Here is a 27,241-nt window from a genome sequence, read left to right as displayed (position 1 = left end):
TCCAAGAGGCCTTCCCCAGTTAAGCCTTCTTTTTCCCGGCTTCATCTCCCGGCTGCGTCATCTATGCACTTGAATCTGTGGGCATTTGAGACTCACCCCACCCTCAAGCCCTCTGCACTTATGTACATCTCTTTTAGTTCTACATTATAAATATTTATAAGTTGCTATTCATATTATTTCTAATGCTTATATTATTTAATACTAAATACTATTATACTACATAATACATCATTTGCATACATGAATGTCTTTCTGCCGTTCTTGGCTGTAAACTCTTTATGGGCAGGGAACGTGTCTTCTAATTTTGTTGTATCTCCCAAGCGCTTAGTACAGTTTTCTGCACATAGTAAACTCCATAAATACCACTGAGTGACTGATAATTATGATCACTGTTCTCAGATTCATCTGAACTGAGGTGATGCAAGTCTATGATCTCCAATTTCCCCTCCGTAGAAAGATTACAGGAAACAAATGGATCAGTTAACGTAGCTGCCCATCCAACTAAGGAATGTCAGTGCTCAACTTTTTAATGTTTGGTTTTTCTAATGGTATTTCGTGCTTACTGTGTGCAGAGCACTGTACTAAGCGCTTGGAACGTACAATTCGGCAATGGAGACAATCCCTGCCCAATGACGGGCTTACAGTCTAATTGGGGGAGACGGACAAAAACAAGACAACATAATCATGATAAATAGAATCAAGGGATGTACACCTCATTAACAAAATAAATAAGGTAATAAAAATATATACAAATGAGCACAGTGCTGAGGGGAGGGGAAGGGAGAAGGGGAGGAGCAGAGGGAAAGGGGGCTTAGCTGAGGGGAGGTGAAGGGAGGAATGGGGAGGGAGCAGAGCACAGAAGGGGAGCAGAGAGGGAGCAGAGGGAAAAGGGGAAGCTCAGTCTGGGAAGGCCTCTTGGAGAAGGTGAGCTCTCAGTAGGGCTTTGAAGAGGGGAAGAGAGTTAGTTTGGCGGAGGTGAGGAGGGAGGGCATTCCAGGACAGCGGTAGGATGTGGGCCAGAGGTCGACGGCGGGATAGGTGTGAACGGGGTACGGTGAAGAGGTGAGTGGCAGAGGAGCGGCGAGTGCGAGGTGGGCAGTAGAAAGAGAGAAGGGATGTGAGGTAGGAGGGGGCAAGGTGAAGCCCAGAGCGAGAAGTTTTTGTTTCGTGTGCAGGTTGACAGGCAGCCACTGGAGATTACTATGTGCCAGGCACTGTACTAAGCACTGAGATAGATACAAGACTATCAGGTTGGACACAGTCCTCGTCCCATATGGGACTCACAGTCTTAATCCCCATTTTTCAGATGAGGTAACTGAAGCACATAGAAGTTAGGTGATTTCCCCAAAGTCATCCAGCAGACGAGTGGCTATAATTAATAATGAGACAGGTGGATATAATTAATTTCAGTATTCCCTGAGGCTACTTGTTTGGGCCTATTACCTGGGTAACCAGAATGAACCACCCATGAGTGAGGGTTAATGATGCCTACATAGCACCACCATATCCTGTTTGTTGCCTGAATATTTGTAAGAACCTTCAACATTACTGTGGAGGTCCGGTAAACGTGGTTAGCTAACCCATTTACAAGGGACGTGGATTAATGCTTGTGTCATTTCTTATTCTACTGATTCTGCCTAAGATTCCTTGGGCCTCTGGGCTGGAGTTTAGTCGGCCCTGACGTGTGGTTGGTTAACCCACTTCCAAGAGATGTGATCGATTAACGGTACTGATTGTGTCCAAAATTGCTCTGGCCTCTGGGCTAGAAAAGTGGAGTGGCCTAGTGGAAGGAGCACAGTCCTGGGAGTCAGAGGACCTGGGTTCTGTTCCCAGCTCAGCCACTTACCTGCTGTGTGACTTTAGGCAAGTCACTTAAATTCTCTAGCCCTCAATTCTCTTATTTGAAAAATGGGAATTCAATACTTGTGCTCTCTCCTACTTAGAACGTGAGCCCCACGTGGTCCCTTCTTATCTTTTATCTACTCCAGTACTTAGTATAGTGCTTGGCACATAGTAAACGCTTAAGAAATACCACAATTGCTTTCATTATTATTATTATTATTGTTGTTATTGAGAAGGAGGGAGTGCCAGGCCAGAGGGAAGATATAGAAAAGGAGTTGGCAGAGAGAGAGGCCAGATCGAGGTACAGTGAGTAAATTGGCATAGGAGGAATGGAGTGTGTGGACGGGGTCGTAGTAGGAAATCGGCAAGGTAAGGTAGAAGGGGGTGTTTATTGAGTGATTTAAAGGTGAAGGTAAGGAGCTTCTGTTGCAGAGGTGGATGGACAACCAGTGGAGGTTCTTGACGAGTAGGGAGATGTGGATTGAACTTTTTTTAGAAAAATAATCCCAACAGCAGAGTGAAGTTTGGAGTGGGGAGAAACAGGAGGAAACGAGGTCAGAGAGGACACAGATGCAGTAATCAGATAGGATAGGATAAGTGCTTGGCGTAGTAGCGGTTTGGATGGAGAGGAAAGGGTAGATTTTAGCGGTGTGGTGAAGGTAGAAGCACCATGATTTGGAGACAGACTGAATATGGTGGGTTGAATGAGAGAGGTGAGTTGAAGAAAATGCCAAGGTTACAAGCTTTTGAGGTAGGGAGGACAGTGGTGTTGCCTATAGTAATGGGAAAGATACAGGAAGGACGGAGTTTGGGTGGGAAAATGAGGTGTTCCGTTTTGGATGTATTTAGTTTGAGGTGTTGGCAGAATATACAAGTAGAGATATTCCAGAAGCAGGAGGAGATATGAAAGATGTAGATTTGGGAATCATCTGCTTAGAGATTGGAGTTGAAGCCATGGGAATGAATTAGTTCTCCAACGGAGTGGGTATAGATGGAGAATAAAAGGGGACCCAGAACTGAGGCATGAAGGACTCCCACTGTCAGAGGGAGGGAAGTAGAAGTCAGCCTTTATTGCCCTCCTTTCCCAGGGACGTGTGAACTACCTCAGAGACCCCTGAGCAAAATGCCTGAAAGTACTCAGGAGAACCCTCAATCCTCAGGCCTCAGCTCTCGATTTGTAAATAATAATGTTGGTATTTGTTAAGCGCTTACTATGTGCAGAGCACTGTTCTAAGCGCTGGGGTAGATACAGGGTCATCGGGTTGTCCCACGTGAGGCTCACCGTTAATCCCCATTTTACAGATGAGGTCACTGAGGCACAGAGAAGTGAAGTGACTTGCCCACAGTCACACAGCTGACGAGTGGCAGAGCCGGGAGTCGAACTCATGACCTCCGACTCCGAAGCCCAGGCTCTTTCCACTGAGCCACGATGATCTGGTACTGTGCCAGTCGGATGCAGGTGAGGAGGCAAGGGGGAGGGGGATCCCCCTCTGGACTGTAAACTCCCTGAGGGAAGGGAAGGTGTCTACAAACTGTCGTATTGTACTCTTCCAAGTGCTCTGCACATTGTAAGCGCTCAGTAAATGCCATTGATTGATTCTCATTTCCGGGAGGGTGAGATGGATGGGGATGGCTACACTGGCTGACTGAATAATCTGGATAATAGCATCAGTGTTCATAGTCGCTTTGGTTGGAGAGATGTGGCCTCGCTGGGAGGTTTGGTTTCCACTCTGTTGTCTAGCGTGTCTCTTGTAAAAGACGTAGCGTGTGCAAAGAGATGCGAGGCAGCTCATTTTCACCAAATAGAGGTTTTGTGAACGCGGTCCTTGGTGTACCGTGTCTGACAAGTGCCTACTGAAGCCCCGAATTGCCTCTCAGATGGGGGACCAGGGATATTGTTCAACTATAATTGGGCTGCTGAATTATTTAGTCACGCAGTTAACATTCCTGGGAAGAAAAACCATAGCCATCTAACAGGAATCACTTTAGTAGATAAAAGTTGAATACAGCTCCGTGGCTGAGTTTTATTTGCCACTGAAATCAGTTCAGGTCCAGAGGGAGAATGAGGGAAGGGTCTGCTGACTTCTTTTAATGAGATTTTGAGCTTGAGTGTGAAGATTCCCCCCTTCCCCGCTTCCTAGACTGTAAGCTCATTACGGGCATTGAACGCGTCTGCTAATTCTGTTGTACTGTAATCGCTCAAGCACTCAGTTCAGTGTTCTGGATATAGTAAATGCTAAATAAATACGATTGATTGATCCTCTTTCCTTCTTCCCCTTTCCTCCCGCTTTTAGCTCTAAATTTGGCTAAGCGGGAGTTGAGGACCAAGAAAAGGGAGGGACCATGAGTGTGATTTTTTTTTTTTAACTTTTAAATCAAACACAACTGTTTAAGCCCTCTTGACTCTCTGACTCGGTCTCTCTTCTTCTTTGTCTGTGCACTTGGATCTGTACTCTCTGGCCATTTGGGAAGCAATATGACTTAGTGGATAGAGCACAGACCTGGGAGACAGAAGGACCTGGGCTCTAATCCCAGCTCCGCCACTTGTCTGCTGTGTGACCTTGGGCCAGTCAGTCACTTCTATGTGCCTCAGTTACCTCATCTGTAAAATGGAGATTAACAGTGTGAGCCTCATAAGGGACAGGGACTGTGTCCAACCTGATTACCTTGTATCTACCCCAGTGCTTAGAACAGTGCTTGGCACAAAGTAAGCACTTAACAAGTACTGTAATAATTATTGTTATAATTTAGTTTTCACCCCAACCCCCAACCCCACAGCACTTAGGTATATATCCTTAATTTATTTATTTATATTAGTGTCTGTCTCCCCCTCTAGCTTGTTGTGGGCAGGGAATGTGTCCCAGCTCTGCCACCTGTCAGCTGTGTGACTGTGGGCAAGTCACTTAACTTTTCTGTGCCTCAGTTACCTCATCTGTAAAATGGGGATGAAGACTGTGAGCCTCACGTGGGACAACCTGATTACCATGTATCTACCCCAGCGCTTAGGACAGAGCTTGGCACATAGTAAGTGCTTAACAAATACCAACATTATTATTACCTTCTGTACCGTATTTTACTGTCCCAAAATGCTTAGGACCGTGCCCTGCCCACAGTAATCGCTCAAAAGATATGATCGATTGTGGAAGGGTCAATTATAATTTCTAGACTACATTTTAACACCTTTTTTCCGGTTGATAAAGTCAGACCCAGGGTCCGTTCTGTTGCAGAACTACTTGTAAAGCGCAGTTTGTCTGGTTTTCTTTGAAATCACGTGGCAGCCAGCTAGGACTTGAGTGAGTTTCAGGTTTGGAGGCAGTTTCCTCTCCTTCCCTTTCAGAGTCACCGTGGGTGTTTGGGTCACCCTGACCTGCTTCACAATCCTTCACTTCGGCTTCAAATCAGCCCAGAGTTCAGCAGTGCTCTTTTGTTCAATTGCCTCGTCAGTTATAGATCCTAGTCTGGGCAGGCACCTCCCCTAGAAAGATCTGCAGGCTGCATGTCGACACAGTCGGGTTAGTTTCTCTGAACAGGAACAGACAGAATTTTGAGTTTGGGCACATGCCATGTGGGTTGGGCCTTGTTGAGTAGCTTCGGTCAACGTTTCACCCAGGTTTCCCCCGACACTTTCTGGGTGCCTCTCCCTTCAACGCCGCCTTCCCCAGAGTCCCAGAATACCCTCTATGCATGCACGTAGCCTCCCCACATTGTGCCCCCCATTCACTTTCAGTTATAATGATAATTATGGTATTGGTTAAGCGCTTACTATTTGCCAAGCACTGTTCTAAGTGCTAAGGTAGATACAAGGCGATCGTGTTGTCCCATATGGGGCTCACAGTCTTAATCCCCATTTTACAGATGAGGCACAGAGAAGTTAAGTGGTTTGCCCAAGGTCACCAGCAGACAAATGGCAGAGCTGGGATGAGAGCCCACATCCTCTGACTCCCGAGCCTGTGCTCTTTCCACTGAGCCATGCTGCTGAGTTAGCTCCCCATAGACTTGGATTTTGGGGAACCGGGACATCTAGATGCCTTTTAGAAACTCCCTTTTTGCTGGCAGGGCAGGGAGAGTGTGCCACCATATTTTTCAGGGCATATTGCCATTGATGACCCGATCTACATATGTTCTACCATCTCCTGTGAGCAGGGCTAGTGTGGAGGCAACAGGTAAGCTCACCTCTAGGCCTTCTTAAGCCCTCTTTTCCCCCGACTTAATAATGTTGGTATTTGTTAATCGCTTACTATGTGCAGAGCACTGTTCTAAGCGTTGGGGTAGACACGGAGTAATCAGATTGTCCCACGGGAGGCTCACAGTCTTCTTCCCCATTTTACAGATGAGGGAACTGAGGCACCGAGTAGTGAAGTGACTTGCCCACAGTCACACAGCTGACAAGTGGCAGAGCCGGGGTCCGAACCCATCACCTCTGACTCCCAAGCCCGTGAGCTTTCCACCGAGCCTCGCTGCTTCCCAGCGCTTCCCAGACTTCCTCTCCCTTCTGTGCCTGTGCCCTTGGGTCAGTGACCTTTGGGCATTTGATAGTTTCCCCTCCACCCCCAACCCCACGGCACTAATATACAGATCTTTAAATTATATATTATAAATTTTTTATATTAATGTCGGTGTTCCCTTCTAAACTGTAAACTTGTTGTAGTCAGGGAACGTGCCTACTAATTCTGTTATACTTTCCCAAGCGCTTAGTACACTGCTCTGCACATAGTAAGCACTCAGGAGAAGCAGCATGGCATAGCGGAAAGAGTACGAGCCTGGGAGTCAGAGGACATGGGTTCTAATCCCATCTCCACCACTAGTCTGCTGTGTGACCTTGGGCAAGTCCTGTCATTTCTCTGGGCCTCAATTACCTCTTCTGTGAAATGGGGATTGACGCTGTGAGCCCCACGTGGGACATGGACTGTGTCCATCCTGATGATCTTGTGTCTAGTCCATAATAAATGCTTAACAAATAACATAAAAAATAAATGAATAAATACTATTGATTGCTTGGCCAGAGCTCTGGGCTCCTTGGCTAGTGTTTCTCCAGCCACCCGGTGGCTGGGTGGCCCGGTCAGCAGGGGTGGGGGGTGATGGTGGCAGGAACAGCGATGGAGGCTGTTGGCGCCTTCACTGAAGGAGATGAAGAAGAGCAGCCCACTCCTCCCTCCACTCAGCATTTACGGACACAGATGTATGTTCAGCTCCGATGTAGCAAGAGAGAACCCCTCACAGTGATGGGGATGGCAGTCTCTATCCTGATGGATGGAGCACAGGCCTGGGAGTCAGAGGACCTGAGTTCTAATTCAACTCTGCTCTTTGTTGCTGTGTGATTTTGGGCAGTCATTGAACTCTCTTTTGCCTCAGTTTCCCCATTTGTAAAATGGGGATTAAATCCTACTCCCGCCTACTTAGACCGTGAACATCATGTGGGCCAGGAATTATGTCCAACCTGATTATCTTGTACATACCCCAGTGCTTAATACAGTGCCTAGCCCATAGTTAGTGCCTTACAGATTCCATAAGTATTATCACTTCCAGTTATTTATTCAGCTAATTCATCCTGACATTTGTGCTACGCCCTAACGTACGCGCCTTCTCTCTCCCACTCCCTCTATCTGTAAATGCTCTTATTCTGTCAGTCTCCCCATTAATCCGTCTCCCCATTAACATATAGAAAGCATTCAATAAATCCGACTGAATGATTAGATCATAAGGGCAGGGAATGTGCATCTTGCTTCTGTTGTGCCGTCCCATGTTCTCACTGCAGTGCTTTGCTCTCGGTGGAAGCAGCGTGGCTTAGTGACAAGAGCCCAGGCTTGGGAGTCAGGGGACGTGGGCTCTAATCCCTCTTCCGCCACTTGTCTGCCGTGTGACCTTGGGCAAGTCACTTAACTTCTCGGTGCCTCATTTACCTCATCTGGAGAATGGGGATTAAAACCGTGAGCCCCACGTGGGACAACCTGATTGCCTTGTATCTACCCCAGAGCTTAGAACAGTGCATGGCACATAGTAAGTGCATAACAAATACTATATTAATAATGGTCGTGAATAATGATAGATGCTCATAATTACCTCATTCTATATATTCTATATAAGAATGATAATGAATAATGATAGATGCTCATAATTACCTCACACGATGGTGCCACTAGATGGTAAACTCCCTTAGGACAGGGATCGTGTCTACCAACTCTACTGCATTGTACTCTCCCAAGCACTTAATACAGTGCTCTGCACATAGTAAACATTCTATATATAAATCGTAAACACGCAATCCAGAAGAGCACGGGCCTGGGAGTCAGAGGACCTGGATTTCAATCCCGGCCCTGCCACTTGTACGCTGTGTGGCCTCGGAAAAGTCACTTAACTTCTCTGTGCCTCAGTTACCTCATCTGTAAAATGGGGATTAAATCCTCCTCCCTCTGATTTCGACTGTGAGCCCCATGTGGGACAGGGACCTGATCAGTCTGAAATCTACCCTACTGTTTAGTACAGTGCTTGGCACATAGTAAGCCCTTAAAAATACCACAGTTATTATTATTACTCGATTATTCTCTATGCATCCTAGATATACATATGCTACAGTGCTCAGACCCTCTCAGGGTCGCACCTGGAGGGTTTCCAGTATCCTACCAGTCTCGGCTATGGGAGGGAGAGTCAAGCAGAGGCCTACCCATTCCGTTCCTAGCTTGGCCAGTGGCCGGCGAATGGAAGGCAATCTGCTACAAATCAAAGATCACCCGTTCTGGGTAGCGGCATCGTGGGAGAGAATCGAGGGTGGAGATTCAGGTTTACTGCAAGGAAGGAGGCAATGGTAAACCAGCTCCATATTTTTCCAAGAGAACTCTGTGGTTGCATTACCAGAACAATTGCAGATGGAGAGCAGGGCGTTCTGGAAGAGACGTGTCCGTGGTGCTCAGAACATTCAGTGCTTAACAGATATTATGATGAGGATGATGCTGATGATGGCAGCCGCCACTGCGTCTGCATCACTGTCACTGCCGTCCCGAGATGTTCTTTCTTGACGTTATGCATCTCTCTTTCGGCCTTTCAAACCGCGAGCTAGACTGTGGACTCTAGATTGTCAGAGAAGCAGCGTGGCTCAGTGGAAAGAGCACGGGCTTTGGAGTCAGAGGTCATGAGTTCGAATCCCGGCTCGGCCACTTGTCAGCTGTGTGACTGTGGGCAAGTCACTTCACTTCTCTGGGCCTCAGTTACCTCATCTGTAAAATGGGGATTAAGACTGTGAGCCCCACGTGGGACATCCTGATTCCCCTGTGTCTACCCCAGCGCTTAGAACAGTGCTCGGCACATAGTAAGCGCTTAACAAATACCAACATTATTATTATTAGTTCCCCTCGAGACTGTAAGCTTGTTGTGGGCAGGGAAAGTGTCTGTTTCGCTGTTCTATTGCACTCTCCCAAGCACTTAGTAGAGTGCTCTGCACACAGGAAGCGCTCAGTAAATATTATTGACTGACTGTGAGGGAATTTCCAAATGCAGCACTTTGTTCCTGTATTTAAATCACTCATTTTGTCTGCCCGCCCCATTCCTCAGTCGAGATAAGACATCCTTGTCTGTGCATCTGGTCCAGAGGATGCTGTAGCTTGTCAACCCTGGAGGCGGTGCTGACCGTTCTTCTCTTCCCACTCCCACCCTGCCACCAGGCCACCTGGTCTCTGGGGACTGGCCCAACGCCCCCCCAGGGCAATAGTAGAGTTAGGGGATGAGCTGGAGGAGGGGGAGAGGGAGGTGTGGAAAAGCCCCAAATACAATCTGTCAGTCAGGTAAATGTGCTGATGGCCGGGATCTGGGACTGACGGACTGGAGGGAAGCCCAGTGGTGCATAGTGCCCAAGGATTTGAGCCTACTGACTCAGGGGTTGGCCTTTACTAGCAGGTTAAACCCGTGCAGGGTTAGGCAGAAATCAGAAATTTTGAACGAAATTTGCTTTTGAAAATTCAACCTACCTCATGCAGATAGTGGACTAAGGAATCTTCATTCTAGACATTCTGACGAACGGTTAATTAATTTCTCAGAATCACCATCCAGACTTTTGAGTTCAGGGTTCTTGTAGTTTTTTTATTGTGAGCCAAGAGGAAAGAGAGGGCATCTTGAGGTTTTCTTTTTTCTCTTTCTTAATTTTGATGTCCTATTTTTGGAGAGCCTTTAACTTTATAGCGTGCCTGGAGATTTACTGTTCCACGAAATGTCAATGAGATTTTGTTTTTTCAAATCCAAACAATGAAAGATTAAAAAGCCTCTTGGTTCCCTCTACATTCTTGAGCTGTTTTCCATTCATCTTCTCCTTTTTCCTTCAAGATTCCTTCCTCTCCTCTCCTTTCCATCCTCTTATTCTGCTCTCCTTGCTCTGAATTTCCCCATCCCTTGATTCTGTCCCATTCTATTTTTCTTCCCAGGCCTGCCTAGCCCTTACTTCTCCTTAGAATTACCCAGTGTCCTTCCGACTTTAGAGTCCCCAGTTGCCCTTATCATATCTGCACACCTCCCTTGGACAGAAATGTCCGTTAGAGATCAGGTCAACCTTAGCAAACTTAGCCCACCATAACAATAATGTCAGTATTTATTAAATGTTTACTGTGTGTCAAGTATGGGGATAGTTACGAGACCTGTCTCACATGGGGCTCGTGGTCTAAAAGCAAAAAATGACAAGGATTAATCCCCATTTTATAGTTGAGGAAACTGAGGCACAGAGAGATTGAGTTGTCCCTGTTTCCCCGGGAGACAATTGGTGGAACCAGGACTAATAAATAATAATAATAATAATTGAGAAGCAGCATGGCTCAGTGGAAAGAGCCTGGGCTTGGGAGTCAGAGGTCATAGGTTCGAATCTCGGCTCTGCCACTTGTCAGCTGTGTGACCGTGGGCAAGTCACTTAACTTCTCCGTGCCTCAGTGACCTCATCTGTAAAATGGGGATTAACTGTGAGCCTCCCGTGGGGCAACCTGATTACCCTGTATCTACCCCAGTGCTTAAAACAGTGCTCTGCACATAGTAAGCGCTTAACAAATACCAACATTATTAATAATAAAAAATATGGTAGTTAAGTGCTTACAGTGTGCCAGGCGCTGTACTAAGCTCTGGGGTGGATACGACCAAACTGGGTTAGACACAATCCCTGTCCCACACGGAGCTCACAGTCTCAATCCACATTTTCCAGATGAGGTAACTGAGGCACAGAGAAGTGATGTGACTTGCCTAAGGTCACACAGCTGACAGGTGGCATAACTAGGATTAGAACCTATGACCTTCTGACTCTATTCACTGTACCCGCTGCTTCTCTGATTAGAACACTGGTTTCTGGACCCCCATTTCCCATGCTCTTCCCACTGGGCCAGACCATCTCCTGTAGTACTTTGGCTTCAGGGGGAAAAAAAAACCACCACATTTTTTTTGTGGGGTATCCCTGATCAGAATATTTTTCTTTCTTGTGCTTCAGAACCCGACTCCATTATGTACGTTCTTTTCATCTCCCCTTCTAACGGTGCTTTTCGGCTTATTTTCCTTAATCCACTCCATGCACTGCTGACCTGAAAATGTGGAGAAAATAAAATGCTACTCTTCACAACTTCCCTAATTTCACCTACAGTGGCGTGGGGTGGGGGGAGAAAAAATGATGTCTATTTCTTCTCCAAGTCAGGTCTGTTGCAGGCAGCTGTGGCTTTTCTATCTAAAATAACATCTCCTGCTCTGAGATAAAGTACAACGTACTTAATCAATTGCTTAAATCGAAGGATCCATGACTTCCTGAATAAGTGATTTAACTTATCTTTTAAATCGCAATTGACTTCAGAGCATAAAAGGCTTATTCATTTCCTAAACCGTCACCTCTGCCAGTGATGGATTAAGAGGAGAAAATGGTGTTTTTCTTAACACTGGTGCAGCTGGGACTTTAGAAACCTAAATAACATTTTTAATCCCCATTTGTAGTGCATTAAATGATAAGAGGGCCCTCATTTTTGATGACGGCTAATGTGCTTTTCTCATTGGATACCCTGGTTGTCCTTCCTCCTTAGAGCCGTTGCCTAAATGGGATATCGTGGGGTGACAGCCAAACCCATGCTCTCGAACCGGTGACATTATGTTCCCGTTATGTGGCCACTTTTAGGGCAGGATTTTCAGAATTCTCTCTAAGTGTCCATACCTCAGGGCTCCACGTTAGTACAACAAATGGACCAGCCTGTTCTCCTGCTACGAGACATAGACTGAAGCTGTACTGAGAGGGATTTTTTTGTTTGTTTTTTAATGGTATTTTTGAAGCACTTACTATGTGCCAGGCACTGTGCTAAATTCTGGCAGAGATACAAGCTGATCAGGTTGGCTACAGTCTGTGTCCCATATAGAGCTCATAGTTTTAATCCTCATTTTATAAATGAAGTGATGGTCACAGAGAAATTAAGTGACTTGCCCAAGGCCCCACGGCAGACAAGTGGCGGAGCTAGGATTAGAGCTCAGGTCCTCGAACTCTCGGGCCTGTGCTTTTTCCACTAGGCCATGCTGCTTTCCCGATCGTTATTAGTGCATCCCATGGCAGACGCGTGGCTCAGTGGAAAGAGCACGGGCTTTGGAGTCAGGGCTCATGAGTTCGAATCCCGGCTCTGCCACTTGTCGGCTGTGTGACTGTGGGCAAGTCACTTAACTTCTCTGGGCCTCAGTTCCCTCATCTGTAAAATGGGGATTAAGACTGTGAGCCCCACGTGGGACAACCCCTGATTCCCCTATGTCTACCCCAGCGCTTAGAACAGTGCTCGGCACATAGTAAGCGCTTAATAAATACCAACATTATAACATTATTATTAGACAGTGCCATGTACACTCTTATTGGCAAATACAGCTTACATTACCACCACGCTGCCTTATTGTGTGTTTGCAGTATACAAGTAGTGCTCAAGACCCCTGGGCTCCATTTTGGGGGAAGGGGTAGGTATGTTTGAAAACTCCAGTGGAGCTCTGAGATATCAATTCAATTTAAACACTAGGATGATCCAATTTAAAGCAAAAGCAATAGTTGTGGTTAGCTTGGTTCTTGCATTCTTTTGGATTGGGAGAGAAGCAGGATGACATAGCGGATAGAGCATGGACCTGGGAGTCAGAAGGCATGGGTTCTAATCTTGTTTCGCTACTTGTCTGCTGTGTGACCTTGAGCAGTCACTTCACTTCTCTGGTCCTCAGGTACCTCATCGGCAAAATGGGGATTGATACTGAAAGCCCCACGTGGGAAAGGGATTGTGCTTAGTGCACTAAGCCCCAGTGCCTGGTACATAGTAAGCACTTAACAAATACCATAATTATTATAACACTCAGTAAGGGTCAGTGCTTTATTTTGTCATGGACATTTGAACAATGAAAGGAAAAAAAGAACGAATGGGCCACTCTTTGGGCCACCCTCTCTGTTCAACCATTTTCAATTAGTGTAATGACAAACTGAGGAAAAATGAACGTGTTGGCTAAGATTTTGCCTGCCTGATCCGTGCCCAGAGGAAATTTGAATTTTTTTTAATTTGAAGGAAATCTTATTATTTTACCATTTTTCAAAGGCTTATTTATATGCACTAAGGAGTCTTTTAGACTGTGAGCCCATTGTTGAGCAGGGATTGTCTCTCTCTGTTGCCGAATTGTACATTCCGTGAGCTTAGTACAGTGCTCTGCACACATTAAGCGCTCAATAAATTTGATTGAATGAAAAAAAATATGATTGAATGATGTTTTGCTCCCCGATTTGAAAAACATTGACGGTTAAAGCCTCAAACCTTTCTAAGTGAGGAAAGTGCTTTTTGGCACTTAAAAACTCATTTTTAAAACTTCGGAATGAAACTTTGATGTCCATGTGTAGACTCTCAGTCAGTCAGTTAATTGCTTACTGTGCTTACTGTGTGCAGAGCACTGTACTAAGTGCTTGAGAGAGTACAAGGGGAAGCATTGTGGCTTAGTGGAAAGGGAACTGGCTTGGGAGTCAGAGGACATGGGTTCTAATGCCGGCTCTACCTCTTGTCTGGTGTGTGACCTTAGGCAAGCCGCTTAACTTCTCTGTGCCTCAGTTACTTCATCTGTAAAATCGAAATTAAAACTTTGAGCACCCCATGGGACAACCTGATTACCTTATATCTACTCCAAAGCTTAGAACAGCGCTTGGCACATTCGCGCTTAACAAATACCATAAATATTATTATTAGTAGTAATAATACAATATAAAATGTAACAGAAACATTCCCTGCCCACAGTGAGCTTTTAGTCTAGAGGGGGGAAGACAGACATTACTATAAATAAATTACAGATATGTACAGAAATGCTGTGGGGTTGGGAGGGATGGTGAATAAAGGGAGCAGGTCAGAGTGATGCAGGAGGGACTGGAAGAAGAGGAAAAGAGAGTTTAGTCAGGGAAGGCCTCTTGGAGTAAATGTGCCTTCAGTAAGGCTGTGATGAGAGGGAGAGTAAATGTCTGTCAGATATCTCTCTAGATGAACATCACAGTGAGATTGCAAGATTCGTGGTTTCATGTCGAGAGGAAACCAGACCTTTGGCAATTTAATCACCGTTTGCCAGGCTACAGAGTTTCTGGAAGCCTGTTCCAATCTAATTTCATAGAACCAAACACTTTAAAAAAAAAAAACTATAGGAAACTAAGTGCCCAAAAGTTTAGTAAGGCAGTCCTACAATTAACAAATTTAAGTGTTTAGATGTCTCTGAAGGGGAAAACTTTTGTTTCAATTTTTTTGTATAATCTTGAAAATAAAAGTGTCATTTTTGCGTGAATATACTGCTGTTCCCAACTACCTGGAGTATATGGGCTTCTTTGTTTTTGCTGAATAAGCGGTTTGTGGATGCATTTTTTTTTTTTGGTAAACTGTGAGCATATGTATATGTGATCCTCAACATAAATATGTTACTACAGCAACCAATGGAGAGAGCCAAATAAAATTAGAGTGTAATAGGCTCTAGTCTTTATTGAGGGAAATGGAATGCACCATAGAATGAGAAGCCATTGAAGAAAAATCCACCTCCCTTTGGACTCTCTCGTCTTCTGGATCCAACAGAGAATCATCGAACAGGCCACAGCTGCCTAAGCTAATGTCCCCTCTGCACCTATCCAGAATGCCCATCTCAGATAAGTTGGGAGTGGGTACACGACAGGTTTATGAATCCTTAAACTGTGATTTAAGGATAGTCTTTGACGAATTCACCGGACAGCAGGACAGTTGCCCATGAAGCCACGTTTCCTTCATGGAACCGAACCATTTGCAACACTTTCTCCCGCTACCAAAGGAGGGAATGGGGCTCTGGATTTGTCCGTCCTGTAAGTACATCACTGTGGCTTACTTTTGTTTATTGAAATTCCATCGCACAGCGGATCTTAGAATTGCCTCGGATAATCGTATACCCAAGAAAAGTGTGCTGTGGTTTGGGGAGAGCACAGCAAGTAACAGATGCAGCTCCCCTTAATTATATCACGCTCTACATCCTGTCAATGTAAACTATTGCCTTGTCAAAAGTATTTATTACTACTACACTTGGAGGCTAGTAAGGAGACCTAGGAATTGACATGACGATGGGAACCAGAGGAATTCAGAAACAGTAATCTACCCTGAGGTGCTGTGCCCTCAAGGGGCGCACAGGAAATGTGCAAATTGATACATTCGTATAATTAAGTCCTGGGCCCATTGGGAAGGGATTACCATACATGGAGTCTTCCAGGGAAGAAGTGGATTTGCAGGAGGTTGGTTTTTTTTGTCCTTTATAGAGGCCAGCTTGCTAACAGAATAGACTCTACACTCCCTCCCCACTGCCCCCAAAACATTGCTTTCATGTTCTAGTTTCTTCCCCTAGAGCAGTTACTCCAAGCTGTGTCCCAGAGGAGTCCTTACTACAGGGCCCTGCAGGAGCCAGAATTCTGGGTCGCATCTGGATCCAACCTGAGCTTGAGCCTAAGGCTGTGACTCCAGGGGTTGCATTAATAACAATAATTATGATATTGATGAAGCATTTTCGGATTCTTGGTTGTTTGACGAAAAGCTTGTGTAGATGCAGGATAATCGGATCGGACAAAGTCCCCGTCCCACCCAGGATTCACAACCTAAGGGCTCGCTAGAGCAGTTATCTTTTCTCCATTTAAAGATGAGGAAACTGAGTCTCAAAGAGATTAAGTGACTCCCGTGGTCACATAGCAGCGTAGCTCAGTGGAAAGAGCACGGGTTTGGGAGTCAGAGGTCGTGGGTTCGAATCCCTTCTCTGCCACTTGTCAGCTGTGTGACTGTGGGCAAGTCACTTCACTTCTCTGTGCCTCAGTTCCCTAATCTGTAAAATGGGGATGAAGACTGTGAGCCTCATGTGGGACAACTTGATTACCCTGTATCTACCCCAGCGCTTAGAATGGTGCTCTGCACGTAGTAAGTGCTTAACAAATACCAACATTATTATCACAGAACTGGGCCTAGAACCTGAGTCTCCACTGACTTTCCGGTCCCGTGCTTTTTCCAGCAGGCCTCATACTGCCTCAAAGCAGGTGCACCAACACTATAAAAATATATCCATGGCTGCATCTCTTAAATCAATGGAAGTGACTGCAAGAATTTACATAGGAGATGTATTCGCAGGAAAATGCATTTAGTAAGAATGGAACTGTTTTCCTAGGGTAAAAGATTCAGGAGTTCTCATGGCCCAGGCCACTGGTCAGGACTTTGGGAAGTGGGCAAGGAAAAGGGGGAGTTTCCAGAGACAACTTCAAAATAGGGATAGCCTCACAAGCCTGGTATTTTGAGGACTCAATGAATGATCATGGAGAAGATCATGGAAAAACTGGAATATGTGTGGCTGAGGAGGAGGTGGAGTAGATGAGTTTTGGAGACATATTGGGTCTCATAGCCAGGGAGGGAGGATGCCATGTCTTGGGTCACCAAAATAAGACAAAACATGACAGGAGACATTTTAGGGGAGAATTCTGATCTGGCTTTCCCTTTCGGGTGGGAATTGGGGTGAGCACAAAGGGAATTGTAGTTTCTGGGATTGGTGCTCCAGCATTTGGGAGTAAATTAAGGTGCCTAGAGGGTATGAACCAGAGATGTGCAGAGGGAGGTGCAGCGCAAGAAAAGGGAAGAGAGTAGAGAAAGGCAAAGGGCAGAACACTTATAGTTATCATGAAGTAAGAAGAACTGGGGTGGAGAATATGGGAATGGATAAATATAAACCATAAAAGTATAAACATAAAGACTTGGGTGCAATAAAGGAGAAATTGAATGGGGTTTTAGTCTGTACAGCAAATAGGTACCTCAGAAACAGAAACATGGGCTGGTTTCCCTAGGTTTGATTTCTGCTTTGAGTTCAGTAAATGATAGTGAATGTGTGCTAAGCCCAGCATCCTCCATGAGAACCATGCAAGGTTTTTCCCTGTAAATCTATTGACAGATATCCTATTTTTAATCTTAATAACTGTAAGATCAAGGTTGCCAAGGTCTTACTGTTGCTATAGTGAGAGTTGATAATGCAAAGCTTCCATAGCTGCTGACCCCCTTGGCTAGGGAAGACCGCAGAATCTATTCAGTTTTGTTTCTCTGAGAAGCTTTCACGGAAGATTTTCATTCCCTGTCCCTGTAATGGCTACCTGAATTCTGTACAGATACTGTTCCCTGAAAATGAACTCTTTTCCTTTTAAAATATTCTAAATTAGCCTTCTGATGGACTCAACGATGTCTCTTTTAGATTGGGAAGACTCCATGCAGTAATTGTGAAGCTAAAATATTTATTTCCCTTTAGAAATTTGTCATTCGGGAAAATGTTTTCTCTTAATAATTATCAATTAACTTAGTTCCAGTGATGGGTCACTATTGGACAGGGCTATGTCTGTTACTCACAGGGGGATGATTCATGGAACAAATTTAACTGCTGTGATTCCAGTAGGATCTTTATGGAAAGCTGCTGTAAAAATAAAATAAAATGAAAATATGATCCGATACAGTAGCTGGAAGAGGAGTTAAGAAACCAGCTTCTTTCACAAAATTGCCACCCATTTCTTGCCTCATGCACACCATCAATAAGTTTGAAAAATAGCAGTAGGAGGAAATATTCTTTTAATTTGCACGATGTGTCTACAGTCCTTCTCTTGTCCATTTTTCATCGATCAGATAGGATTTTCCAAGAGTGAGAGTGAGAATGTCTGTTATATGGTTATATTGTACTCTCCCAAGTGCTTAGTACTGTGCTCTACACACCATAAGCGCTCAATAAATACGATTCACTGACTGACCAAAAAAAGAACTGATGACCATTCTGTCTTCTGCCCACTTGGCAATTGGTGCCCATTCACCACCAGGGAACTTGGGGCTAATCAAGGGGCAAAGAATAATTCTGCAAACTGTGTGAGTCAACACACAGTTGACCAACCCGAAGCCTGCTTTACGAGCTATCCTTCCGCTCCTCTCCAATGGCTTTGGCCTCAGTATCTGCTCTGTGCCGTCTTGGTTGCTGGTTAATCCTACACCCCAGGCAGGGTGGCTTAGATAGATATTCCAATGCATAGAGCGTGGGTCTGGGAATCAGAGGGACCTGGGTTCTAATCCAGGCTCTGCCACGTGTCTGTTGTGTGGTCTTGGGAAAGTCAATTAACTTCTCTATGCCTCAGTTGCTTCATCTATTAAAAAATGGGGATTCGGAGAGTGAGCTCAATGTGGCACGGGGACTGTGTCCAATCTCATTAACTTGTTTTTACCCCAGAGCTCAGAACAGTACTTGGCACGTAGTAAGTGCTTAACAAGTTCTTTTCAGGAGGATGGGTCACATGACCAGCGCAAGCTGCTTATGTGATTGTTTTACACATTTAGTGGGCTTGGGAACTGAATGTAGTGGTGAGCTGACACGCTGTCTGTTATTGCCATTAATAGGTGGTTGAATTCAGTCGGTCAATCATTCATTGAGTGCTTACTGTGTGCAGAACACTGTACTAAGCTCTTAGGAGAGTACAATATAAAAACAAAACAGAGTTGGAAGACACATTCTCTGCCCACATCAAGCTTACAAATCTAGAGGGGACAGATGGGGCACACTTTCCTCCAGTCACTCCCAGTCCCACAGCAGGACTCCCTCCCCTTCCTGCAGCTCTGGCCCGTTGCCAGGAACTAGGCGCTGGAGGAACCTAGGACTCCCAGCCCTCACCATCCTGGCTCAGAAGACCCCAGGCTCAGCTTCTACCAACTGTGAAGGGGAGAGAGGCCCTATATGTCTAAAACAAAACTCCTACTCTTTCCTCTAAACTCATTCTTCCTCTGAAATTTCTCATCTCAGTCAATAGCACCACCATCTCCCCTGCCTCAGATGTCCACATCCGCAGTGTCATCCTTGACTCCTCGCTTCCTTTCAATTGTCACATTCATCTGCCAAATCCTTTTGGTCTTTGGTGCTTCCTTCACAACAACTCCCTGATCCGGCCTTTCCTCGCCACCCAACCAGCTACCACCCTGGAACGAGCTCAGTTCAGAGCATGACGAGACTCTTGTATCAGCCTCTTCACTAGCCTGTCCCCCTCCAGTCTGCCGTACACACTGCTAAGAAGATGAACCATATAATAATTATTATTGTAATTATGGCATTTGTTAAGCACTTGCTATGTGCCAGGCACTGTTCGAAGCAAGGGGGTAGATGCAAGCTAATTGGGTTGGATACAGTCCCCATCCCACATGGGGCTCACAGTTGTAATCCCCATTTTTACAGATGTGGGAAGTGAGGCACGGAGAAGTTACGTGACTTGCCCAAGGTCACACAGCAGACAAGTGCAAGGATTAGAACCCAGATCCTCTGACTCCCAGGCCCATGCTCTACCCACTAGGCCACGCTGCTGTTTCACTCTTTCTCTTTATATATACTTATCTATCTAAGTATATAGAGAGAGAGCATATATTTATATAGATATAGATATTTATTTGCGCGTATATATGTATTGAGAAAGAGAAAGATTGCACAACCCGCGTGGTTTTCATCTCTCCTCTCAAACCTCCACTAGATTCCTGCGCCTTTTCGCCGCAGATAGTAACTCATAATCAGTGTCATGGATCTCGACGGACTTGCCCCATCTTATCTATCTGCTCTCTTCTTCCACTATTCCCAATGCTTTTCTGTTCATTCCTCTCCAACTTCACCTTCTAACTTGCTCTCTCCATCCTCCATCCCTTTGCTCACATTGCTCCCCTGGTTTGGATCTCCCTCCCTCCCCAAATCTGATACATCATAATTCTCCTCACAGACAAAGCACTCCTAAAATCCCATCCCCTCCAATGAACAGTGATCATTTCCCAGAACCCAGATCTTATAAACTCATCATCCACCTCTAATAATTATGAATTGATTTCTGTCCATATTCTGCATTTCTGTATGAGTTTATTCCATTGCACATCCGATTATTTCATCAGTGGTATTTATCTAGTGCTTGCTATGTGCTTTACTAAGCACTTGAAAGAGTCCAAAATAACAGAGTTGGTAGACATGTTACCTGCCCACAATAAATTTGCATACTCCATTTGTAAATATATTTGACCGTTTCCGCATGAAAGTGTAAGCTAGTTGTGGACAGGGAACATGTCATTTGTTTTGTACTTCCTAGGTGCTTAGTAGAGTGCGTTGCACCCCAAGGATGTTCAATAGATACTTTCAGTAACAATGATAATAATGATAATGAGTTCTAAGCACTGGGGTAGACACAAGCTAATCACAGTCTTTGTCCCATATTAGGCTCACAGTCTCAATCGTGGCTCAGTGGAAAGAGCCCGGGCTTGGGAGTCAGAGGTCCTGGGTTCGAATCCCGGCTCTGCCACTTGGCAGCTGTGTGACTGTGGGCAAGTCACTTAACTTCTCTGTGCCTCAGTTACCTCATCTGTAAAATAGGGATTAAAAAACTGTGAGCCCCACGTGGGACAACCTGATCACCCTGTATCTCCCCCAGTGCTTAGAACAGTGCTCTGCACATAGTAAGCGCTTAACAAACACCAACATTATTATTATTATTATTATTAATCCCCATTTTACAGAAGAGGTGACTGAAGCACAGAGGAAATGAAATGATTTGCCCAAGGTCATACAGCAGACAAGTGGCAGAGCTGGGATTAGAACCCAGGTCCTTCTGACTCCCAGGTCCAAACTCTACTACTACTATTCCTACTACTGCTACTTCCTGCAGAGAGATAATCAGGTTTAGGAGAATCACCCCTGTACTTGTCAATCAATCAAGCAATCATTTTTATAGTAATCATGCTTACTGTGTACAGAGCACTGTACTAAGCATTTGGGAGAGTACAAATTTAACAGAGTTCCCTGCCCACAAAGGGCTTACAGTTTAGAGTCCTCCCCTCCCTTTTCTCTCCCCACAAAGCCCTTTGGTTAAAAGGAAATCCGCCAGGCAGAACCGCACCAAATGATGCCCCAAGAAAAGTCAACCTGGCCTAGCTTCCTCAGAGCTCAGTAGCCCCATCCTCGAGCTAGTCGACACCCCGGAAGCACTAAGAATTTACCAGGTCATCTTAATACTTGAGAGACTAGCAAGTATGAATAGTCAGGGGATTACCTAATGTTAATGTTGTGAATAACACTCGGGGGTGGAGTGGAGATATGTAAAATCTACGCCTCCAACCCTGATCTCTCTTCCTCGCTGCAGTCTCGCCTTTCCTCTTGCCTTCTAGACAACTCTATTTGTATGTCTGCCCATCACTTCAAGCTAAAGAACTCATGTTCCCACCGAAACCATGTCCTCCCCCTCACTTTCCCATCACTGTAGAAGAGAAGGGGACACAGAACTGAACCTTGAGGGACACCCCCCCACCCCACCACACACACACAACAGTTAGGGGTTGGGAGGCAGAGGAGGAGCCTGCAGAGGAGACTGAGAATGAACAGCCAGACAGATAAAAGGAGAACCAGGAGAGGACAAAGTCAGTGAAGCCAAGGTTAGATAATGTTTCCAGGAGAAGAGGCTAGTCCTCAATGTCGAAGGCAGCTTAAAGGTCAATTGGATAGAGTAGAGGCCGTTGGATTTGGCAAGGAGATCATTGGTGACTTTTGAGAGGGATGTTTCTGTGGAGTGAAGGGTTGGAAGCCTGATTGGAGGGCATCAAGGAGAGAATTGGAAGAGAGGAATTTGAGACAGCAGGTTTAGACAACTTGCTCAAGGAGTTTGGAGAAGAGTGGTAGGAGGGAGGTGGAACGATAACTGGAGGGAGTCATGGGGACAAGGGAGGGCTTTTTTTTAGGATGGGGAGAAGTGCATGTTCGAAAGCAGTGAGGAAGAAGGCTTTGGAGAGTGAACAGTTGAAGATGGCTGTCAGGGAGAGAATAAGGGAGGGGGCAAGAGTTTTGTTAAGGTGAGAAGGAATGGGGTCAGATTTGGAGGTAGATTTTGAGAGGAGGCAGGAGATCTCCTCTAGAGATACTGCTGAGGAAGGTGGGAGAGTTGAAGATGGGGGAGGGACTGGAGAGGGGCAGGGGTGATTTTAGGGAGCTCAAGCCTGAGAGTGTCAATTTTCTTATTGCAGTAGGTCCCTGGGGGTAAGGGATGAGGGAGGTGGAGGGGGGGTGAGGGGCAGGGGGCCTGAGGAGGGAGTTAAATGTCTGGAGCAACTGGAGAGGGTGATGGGCATGGGTGTCAATAAGGGAGGAAAAATAACTTTGCCAGGCAGAGTTAAAACATATAAAGATAAACTTGAAGTGGGTAAGGAATGTGTCTGCCAATTCTATTGTATTGTATGCTCCCAAGCGCTTAGTACAGTTCTCTGCGAACAGTAAGTGCTCAATGAGTACCGTTGATTGAATGATTGATTGATAGAGCCCTGCACTCAGGTGCCCCCTCTCCTTCCTGTTCTGTCCAATTGAGCCCAGCTGGGCATTCCATTCCTAGGGCAGACTGGCACTCTGCAGTGGTACTCCAAGGGCGGAGGCTCTGTGCCCGTGACACTTGTCATCACCAGTCACTGGTAGCGTCTCTCTTCCTGTGAGGGGTGGGGATCGACAGGTATTTTGGAATGTGTTATCAAGAAGGTTCGGTCGATTTAAATGCAGAAGCAACATACCCTACTGGATAGAGCATGGACCTGGGAGTCAGAAGGAGCTGGGATCTAATCCCAGCTCTTCCACTTGTCCGCTCTGTGACCTTGGGCAAGTGTCTTCACTTATCTGTGCCTCAGTTACCTCATCTGTAAAAAGGGGATTAAGACTGTGAGACACATGTGGGATAGGGACTGTGTCCAAACTGATTAGCTTTTATCTTACCTAGTGATTAGTACAGCGCCTGCCGGGTAGTAAGTGCCTAACAAATATCATAAAAAATGCATCATTATAATTATTTTCCTGGAGATTTTCCCTTTTGCTGGTCTTTTATGTGAGGGTCAGTATATTTCTCATGCCATGATGTAGCTCTCTCCTCAAAACCAAAGTTTAGGATTGAGGCTAGGGGTCGAATATCCCAAGTTACTTAATGTCTCTATGCTTCAGGGTCCTCTTCTGTAAAATGAAGATTCATTACCTGTTAGGTACATGATCCCTGAACACTGATCTCTTATTACAACCCAACTCAGTGCAGTCTTTTAATGCCAACCTGCTCTCTGTATCTCGAGCTCATCTGTCCCACTGCTTACCTCTAGCCCATGTTCTCGTTTTAGCCTGGAGCACTCTCCGTCTTCATGGCTAACAGACCACCACTCTCCCCACCTTCAAAACCCTCCTAATGTCACCTCGCTTCCCAGTGGGTTTCCCTGACTAAGCCCCTACCTGTCCCTCCCCTCTGCATTACCTATGTACCTGGATCTGTACCCTGCCACCACTTGATATTCACTCTTCCTTCAACCCCACAGAACTTTTGTTCATAACCTTATACTCAGCCACTGCCCTTGTCTGTAATTTATTTGAATTTCGATCTCCCCCTCTACACTGTAAACTGCCTGTGGTCAGGAATCGTGTCTACCAGCTCCACTGTCCTTGTCCTTACCTAAGTGCTTTGTACAATGCTTTGCACACAGTAGGTGCTCAATAAATACAACTGATGGACTGGTGCTTCTCCCTCCGTGTAAGACTGTGAGCCCTATGCCCTATATGTCCCACCTGATTGTCTCGTATCTATCCCAGTGCTTAGTACAGCGTTTGCACATAGTAAGCTCTTACAAATACCCCAGTTATTATTATTGTTACCAAACAAATGCCTGTCACGGAAATGTATGTAAATCATAGAACACCTCAGTTTTTAAATTTTTAATCATTTCTTATAAAATGGTAAGTACACCTTGAGATGCATGCTCTTTTTAAATACAAACGATTCATGAGACAGATGTCGGAACGCATACCAGGGAAGGTTGTGGAAGCTCTTTTTCTAAAAGCTTTTCTAAAAAAAGGTCAGGCAGCTCTCTTTTGAATCCAGACCTACAGGGAGGTAGAGAAAGGGTGTTTTTGATGACCTCTTTTTGCCCTTTCCTGCCTAGCACTATCCATTAGACAAGACAACAGTGTCATTTTATCAAGCTCCGAAGGCCAAGCGGGCAACTGAATTCCACTCGTATATTTTTAATCCTTGAACATTTGAATAAGCAGCATCTCCCCATCTCTTTTTGATTATTAAATTCTCCCCGTGTGTTTAAATCCATTCTCTTCTTCCAAAACAGGATATCAAATCTCTGAGAGCAGCTCAAGTTATTTCACCGAAACTGACTGCCGTTTCAGTTTACCGCTTCCCCGACCTGCCTACCGCAGAAGCTCTATCTCCCGGGAGTCTGGCAAACCGGGAATTTGTTCCTCTCAGCTAAGGCAGAGATTACAAACCTTTTCCCTCAACTCAAACTGAAATTCATAAATATTTAGTGTTTGCGTCAAAGAGTGTCCATTGGGTTTTTGTCCCGGTAGAAACTAAGGGAATGCAGCAGAACGATGGTCTCTCAGAAGGAGTCCCTGGAAAATCCGGTCTTGTGGAAGCCTGGAAAAGAGAATAAGTATGAACTGGTTTGAATCTGAGCAAAATTTCTGTGCGCCAAAGTGGAAACTGCCCAGGTTATGCCTTGGTTGGTTTGTTGCTGCCCAGCTGATTTAAATAGCCACACCGGGAGCAGGCGGTAGAAATGGCAGAAGGGCCCAGGGACCCCGCTGGGTGATCTGGTGGTGCGTTCCAGGCCATGATACTGCCCTGTGGGAGCCGGGCCATTTGATAGGGATTCTTTGTCTTGTGGAGATAAAACAATGTCAACACAACACTTCAGAGACAATAGGGTCGAAACCTGACATGAAGTGGTGTCAGATGAGTTCAACTTTGGCAACCACACCAGCTCTGTCACTCCTTCTTCATTTACCCACCAAAGAAAGAGAGCAGTAGTTAAATATTTATGCAAGTTTAAGATTAAACAAGTGCTCAATGAATAGGATTCATCGATTAATTGATCGTTCTCCCTCCTACTTAGACTGTGAACCCTAAGCAAGACTGGGACTGTGTCTGACCTAATTAACTTGTACCTACCCCAGCACTTAGAACAGTGTTTGACACAAAGTAAGAGCTTAAACAAATACTGTTATAAAAAAAAAAATGAGACCGGGCTATGGCAGTTCCCCCTGGATTATGCTGAAGAGAACTTTTCATCCCTGAGAAATAAATGAGATTATTTTCTTAAAGGTCTCACAGTCACCTTTGATAAATATAAATGGAAATACGAGTCGGGTGAGGTGCATCACAGCATATGGTCTTTGTTCAGCCCTCTGGATGGATTTAAAAGTGTGTCCCCCAAAATGTTCCCCAGCCTTACAGTTCCCAGCATCGGAGCAATGAGGCATCTAACGACCGTAGCCATCCCTAGCCTGAGAAATCCTGTGCCTGCGCTACGGGTCGTATTTTCTATTTTTATCCAAAGGCTCATTTTCTCACAGCCTGAATTTCACTTGATCTGGCCTAACTTTTTTCAGTTCCTTGGCCTGTGAGATAGACAGACTTTTTGGATACGATGCGGCTGATGCAGGCCACGGTCACACTTTTAGGATTATTACACAAGACTTTTGTGATCAAGTTTCAATCACCAGGGTTGGGCCTGGGGAGGGAGTCGTCCTCACTTTTCATGTTTCTTCAGTGCTAGTTCCCTAATGGTCAGCCACAGGCAGGAAATTATTTTGGACTGACTTCTGGCGGATCAAAACCAAGCAATAAATCCACAAGATATTAGATTGTTAGTTCCCAGAAGGCAGGAATTGGGTTTAATAATGAATAATTGTGGTATTTGTTAAGTGTTCACTATATGCCAGGCACTGTATAAGTGCTGGGGTTCATGCAAGCAAATTGGGTTGGACACAGTCCCTGTGCCATGTGGGGCTCACAGTCTCAATCCCCATTTTACAGATGAGGTAACTGAGGCACAGAGATGTGAAGTGATTTGCCCAAGGCCGCGCAGCAGACAAGTGGCAGAGCTGGGATAAGAATCCTTGACCTCCTGACTCAGGCCTATGCTCTATCCACTACACCATGCTGCTTCTCTAACTCTGTTGTAGTTTACTCTCCCAAGTGCTTAGTACGGGGCTCTGCACGTAAGAAACACTCAGTGTGAATCACCGATTGATTGATTTAGTAGTCATGAAGGGAATTTTGAAGTAGAGAGCTTTCTTTTACTGCTAGAGCATTAATATGTCTGTTACATTGAACTCTCCCAAGAGCTTACTACAGTGGCTCTGCACACAGAAGTACTCAATAAATATGATTGATTGATGGATTGATAGTGGCCCTAAAAAGAGGGCTGGAAGTAAATTTAGACAGTGCCTCTCATTGATTTGCTGAGTTTTCGCTTCTTTTGCAATGGCCAATCAATTAATCTATGGCATTTATTGAGCATTTACTGTATGCAAAGCACCATACTAAGAGTTTGGGAGAGTACAATATAACAGAGTTGGTAGGCATGACCCCAACCCACAAGGAGCTTACAATTTACTGGAAGGAGGCTGTCACCATCTGCAATCATTTTCCAGGGCCAGAGAAGATGTATCTTACCAACGACCCGTTCCTCTTCCTTTCATATCAGGAAGTGGGTTGGTCCATTTTTCAGTCTGGAGGAGAGAATGAAGAGTTACATTCCAGACCGTTTAGCATGAAAAATGCTGGCTTTGAGCCACTTGAGGGCCAGGGTCTCTGTCTAATTCTCTTTCCCAGCTCAGAGTACGGTGATCAGCACCCAAAGGCGATTGGTGAACATCATTATTACTACCTCCGTTTGAGCCGCCATCATCTGAAAGGGTTTGTGCCTCCAGCCACATAACTTAGGGAGATGATTAGTCAAAGTCTTCCAGCCACATACCTCAGGGAAGTGATTTGGCAAAAGCCAGAATGGTCAAAGCATAGAAACACTACCCTGACTGCGTGGAAAACTGTTTCATTAAAGTAGGTTGATGATGGATCCCTTCTGCTGTCTCT

The 27,241-nt window shown here is 45.3% G+C and overlaps 1 non-coding gene across 1 annotated transcript; it reads left to right on the top strand.

Annotated features, from left to right (window-relative positions):
• Positions 1-8,422: 8,422 nt before the first annotated feature.
• LOC114810579 lies at positions 8,423-8,560 on the top strand. The gene has a single exon (XR_003758275.1). It is a non-coding gene; the product is annotated as a small nucleolar RNA SNORA7 (small nucleolar RNA).
• The last annotated feature ends 18,681 nt before the right edge of the window (positions 8,561-27,241 follow it).

The sequence above is a fragment of the Ornithorhynchus anatinus genome, chromosome 3, assembly GCF_004115215.2.
Source record: "Ornithorhynchus anatinus isolate Pmale09 chromosome 3, mOrnAna1.pri.v4, whole genome shotgun sequence".
Lineage (NCBI taxonomy): Eukaryota > Metazoa > Chordata > Mammalia > Monotremata > Ornithorhynchidae > Ornithorhynchus > Ornithorhynchus anatinus.
Note: the sequence above shows the minus strand (reverse complement) of the source record. Positions and strands in the feature narration are given on the sequence as shown.